This window comes from Carassius carassius, unplaced genomic scaffold (genome assembly GCF_963082965.1).
Source record: "Carassius carassius unplaced genomic scaffold, fCarCar2.1 SCAFFOLD_57, whole genome shotgun sequence".
Lineage (NCBI taxonomy): Eukaryota > Metazoa > Chordata > Actinopteri > Cypriniformes > Cyprinidae > Carassius > Carassius carassius.
Window position 1 is genome coordinate 1,415,064 of NW_026775196.1, and position 5,404 is coordinate 1,420,467.

The following is a 5,404-nucleotide window of genomic DNA, read 5'->3' on the forward strand; positions in this document are numbered from 1 at the left end:
TACTTCCTCGTGACTATGGCTAGTCTTCATCCCCTGTGAGCGGCTGACCTCATAAACTCTGCAGTTATCACAGGCTATTCTAGATCTGCGAACAAGGGTTTTACAGCACGGTCGACAGAGTTACTGCAACATCTTGTCGATCAAAAACATTATCTACGTGGACTGACAGAATCAGCTTCAACAATCAAATTTGTCTGAAACTGATGCACTCTCTAATTTTTCAAATAATAAGGCTTCGACGGATCTGAACCATAAACCAGAAATTGAAACTGAAATTGCACAAGGCCTGGATCGTCGTGGATTAATACAGACAGTCCAGATTCTGGGAAATGGTGACAACATTCTATATTGATTAGGGTACAAAGTTTATCTCTTTAATTAAATTCTGAAAAGGATGTCTGACACAGCGCAAAAGCAGATGGAGTGCAACTGGAGTTCTGGCGCCGCTACGGAGGATCAGCTGAAGTGCGACTGCACCCCGGGGGAAGCGTGTCATGAAACAGACTACATAGACACTATGTTTAAACAGCATTACCAAGAACAAATGATCAAACTGATGCATGCGGTCATAGAGAATCCAAATCATGATTGTACCGGGGATACCAAGTGTGTAAAAAATCTTAAGAATGAAATGAACGTTGTAAGAAGCCTGAAAAATAACCCATGGCCTGATTTGACTAGTATGTTTATTACCAGTAAAGAATCAGTCTGTGTAACGACTAGAAAAATTCTGGATGTGATGGATAAAATGTTGAATCACATTTTAATCTTTTGCAGTTTATGAAAAAATGGGTCTGGGCTCATGAAAAATGTGTTAATGTTATATTTAAAAGAAGCAGTCTCGATTCAGAGTGTTACATGGATATTTCAAGAAAAAATATTTTTAAAGATCCTTGAGGGGCATTCTATATTCACACACGCATTACCCAAAACTGTGTAAAATACTTAATTTAATCGAGCAAATGTAAAGAATTCTGACGTATATAAACACGGTAAAGCAGAGAACACAAAGAGCTCGCCAACTTTACAGCAGTACTGTTTGCAAAAAAAGACAGACACTCACACAAAAAACTTTTTACAATCACACAGGACAATACAATATGAATTGTGATGTTAAAAATGAAACCGTGGTTCAGAACAATACGCACAAATCATGGAAAGATAAAAAGAAAACATTTTAATTCTGCTACAACTAAGGCTCAAGCTCATTTTTGTTTGGTCTGGTTTCAGAGTTGGACTACTATAGTGAAAAACGTTTTATACAGTACATGTCTTCACAATGGAGTAGTGCGGTGTTAAACATGTGGAACAGTAACAAACACTATTCAACAATGACTAGAACCCAAAACTGTAATGTAACTGTGCGCTAGTTTCACATCATGTAGATTATCTCAGTAATGAAATCACCTGCATTTTCTGACTAACAGCTGAAATGTGGACTGATGCTAACCCTATTTTTTCAGGCCTCAAGGTTTGGTGAAATATATGTTATAAAATGTAAAAACGATAAACTATATCAAATGTTCTTAAAATGTAAACGTCGGACATGACAACTTTGTAAACACGTAATAACTAATATTTTAAGATAGATAAATGTTTAGATATTTTGTGAAAACAATAAAGATATACTACAACATTTCAGGGGCCCATGCTGTCGAAGACCGTAATTTCACACTGTGTTGTTTTAAAAGTAATAGTAGATCAAATAATAAAGACAGTCATGACAACACGCAGTTCCAGTCGTATGTGTTTCCCGAATCAAACCTTTTGGTCTGATGAATACCTAAAACATCTAAAACATGTGTTGGTGCAGACCATCTAAAATGGACTAAAACATGCCCCTTTCAATGAATTCTTTCTACATGTCATCTCTGGTTTATTTACCAGTGTGATGTTTAGAGAAACAGACAAAGGAAATAGTTCCTGTGGCATCCTTGACTTTTAATGTCTAACTTTAAGTGTAATAGACTGGTTTATATTAAGTGTAACAGTCAGAACAGAAAAGGGCAGGACTCATTTTCAAGTTGAGGTAGTGGCTATTATGTGTCTTTGTGACACAGGTAGACCAGAAAAAGCTCTAAAGTGCATCACAATCTCAGTTTAAACACTCTCTTGACAATCGTTTAATCATCTTGTACTCTATTTTGTTCATGATTTTGCCTGTTTGACCAAACTCTGAGAATAGTCTTTATCTAAAAATCAATGAAAAAGATACACGGCTGGTGGACCAGATCAACATTAAAAGTTTTCACTATAGTTTAGAAGTGAGGATTTCTCTATTAGGTATTTGTTATTCTGATACATATTTCTGTTGTGGAAACATATTTCCTGTATAAAAGAGTATGTCTATAACCTATTCAAGGGCGTTTAGTGCAATCTTATGGATCTTAAACGTAATCACATTACAACAAGGTGACATAGTCTCTTTAGCAAATTCACCAAAAGTGGACAAAGCAGAAAAATCTCAGCACAAGGTAGATGCTAATGCTTCTGACCGTGTACACATAGGCCTACTCTTTAAATGTCAAGCGGAAATGTCGAAACAAACGAGTACGACAAATCAAAACGTGAACATTGTCATCAGCTATATGAACAAGAGCTCTAGATTTAGGGGCGATATTTTTATGCTGTAGTTATGCTGTAAAAATTCCTATGAACAGGCACTGCATGTTTGACCACAGTCAGAGAAAACTCTTTATCAGAAAACTGCAAAACAACATGTAAACAGATCAGTCAACTATCTCTGCTAAAATTAAATAAATAAAATTATATATTGACAATTTTTGTCTTATGTGCTCATTACAGCTAAAATCCTGTTTTGCAAAATGCCGTACACACTTTTGCATTTCATAATTCAGTGATTTTTTAGTCAGTTTTGCTCACAGATAATCCATATGCAAAAGTTATGTTTGAATTTTTCTATAACCATTAAAAAAGTGAGAACATCGTAGTTCTCAAATGTGTTTGTATTACACGAGTAGCCCATCTAACAAATCTGGCAGAAGTGGAGAAACAAAGATGTTTAGCACATACACACATTGTAGATGCTTGCGTACACCAGAGATGTTGCTTTATTTGAATCAAAGAAGATGGCCATAGGAACTGATAACATTCTTTAATGTTGTTGTGTTGTGTTTTGTCAAAATAATAAAAAAGTTTGGGTAAATGTTTAATAATTTTTCTTAAATGAATCGGATGTGCTCACCTTGCTCTCTTTCCCATGCAGGAGTTAGCATGAACTTACAGGAGTCTTAAAATAAAAACGGCCAAACAAACAAAACGTGAATTGTGTCATCTGCTATCTGAACAAGATGACTTAATCTAGTGGATTAACAAAAATATCATTTACAAATCAACATTTAAATTTTTTTACAATTGTATTCTGAATTTTATATGCATTGTAAACATTTGTTTTCCTGCTATAATCTCTTTCTTAGTGATTTGGTCGCTCGAATACTCAAAAGGTTATGGGTAAAATTTATATACACAAGAGTGTGGAAACTTTAACACGCCCAAACATAAACGAGTGTGCAGCTTTCAGTGAAACCGTTTGATTTGTTTAGGTTGTAATAGTTTTACGTGTAAAACAGCTAGACTTCATTTTTGTGCTGATGCTTCATGTGATCACACTTTTTGGACGGACACAAAGTTGCACTAAAAGAAATATCTCAAAGAGAAAAACTGTAACTTAATTTCTTAATTTTCATTTATTCCTATTATGATGACACCACACAAAGATCACCTAAAAACGTACAGTCCAACAAACAAATTGTGAATGATCTGTTGGCATGCAAAAATAGTCATAAATGTTTTAGCACAGCTATTTACACAAATAGTATGAGAACTGTCGTGTCACTTGCATAGAAAATTCATTACCGGTTTATCAGGGTCAAAAGGTAATGATGATAGTTGAAACATCCTTAGCTTGTACAATTCTTTCATTTTGAAAATCACAGCTGCTGGTGCTTTAATTTTTTTAGTAAACCATTTAACATTACATGATGCCTTTCATTACATGAAATAGTCAAATAGTCAAAGTGTATGTTTTCTGTTCTAGGTGAGATCATTTACACAAGGTGTTATAGGCCTGGGTAAATAATTTGAAAATAGTATTTCTGTCGAATGAGAAAAGTTCAGTCATGCGTTTAAAAAAGTTTTCTGATGTAGAAATGATGTTTCTGTCAAACACATCCAAAGAGTTTTCTACTCGTGTGAAAAAAGCACTTGTGTGCATAAATGATCTAAAGCAGTGGTTCCCAAACTTTTCCATTCTACGACCCACCTAGACAAGTGTAATCTATTTCACGACCCACCAAAATATATATATATAAAAAAAATAAGAAAACGATTGACATTACTTTAAGCCTAATCTTAAAAGTTTGATGACAGAAATTAAGTATTTAATAAAAATAACAAATTTTCACTACTAATATTTCAGTTTTAATTTTTGTTTACAGACGTTAAAATATGTAGTGTCCATAAAAACGTGAAGCAGGCTCACTCTAGTGAACTGTAATCTGCGCTGCTGTGTTTTGTTGCAGAAAATACATTCATGATCTTCCGTTTGTGTCGGCGAGAACGGAGCACAATCCAACACTTATTTAGAAAAGCATGAGAAGCAAAGCAGAGCTATCTAACAGTTTTGAGATTAAAATAATTGTGAAATTGGTAAAAAATTATAATAAACAGATGTGTCTCATTTTAAATAATAATAAAAAAAATATATTTATTTTTGTGATGGTTAAATAAATGTTCAGCAATATCTTCAAAAGACTTCTGAACTTTGGCAAATTTTTCTCTAAACAGAGATGATACATCAAGGAAATATTGCAAACTTTTGTACATTTTGTTATGTGGAAATGTTTAAATCTTGTAGTGTTACAATTAATCCTGCATTTGTGCCCTGCTTATGGAATTACATTTGTTTCAATAATAATGAACGAAACTTTATAAAACTGAACGTAACTTTTTCAGAAACTATCAAAAATATGCCATTACAAAAGAAGAAAAACACTATGAAAATGAAAAAAAATTAACTCAGTCACACAAATTTAACAGGCTCTTCAAATATGCTTCATTCTTTGTTAATGTTTTTCAAAGATTCGTTTTCGCTAATCGTGGATTCTGAATTCATTGCTACAGATTTCGCTTACGTTTCGCAGTTTTTCGTTTGGTGTTTTGACACAAACATCTCATGGGGGTGGTGTTAACAGTGATCTACTCTGATTGGATAGTGAGCTTTTGATGGACAGGTGCTCTCTGACCGGGAAGTACAGACACCACCCAGTGGCCTCTCTCGTCCTTCACTGTCGTCGCTCCTCTTTTGTATACTTCCTATCTCCTCCGGGGTTCTCGAGACCGGTGAGTGTTGCAGGTGTCGCTCATTTCCCAATCACTCCACGGC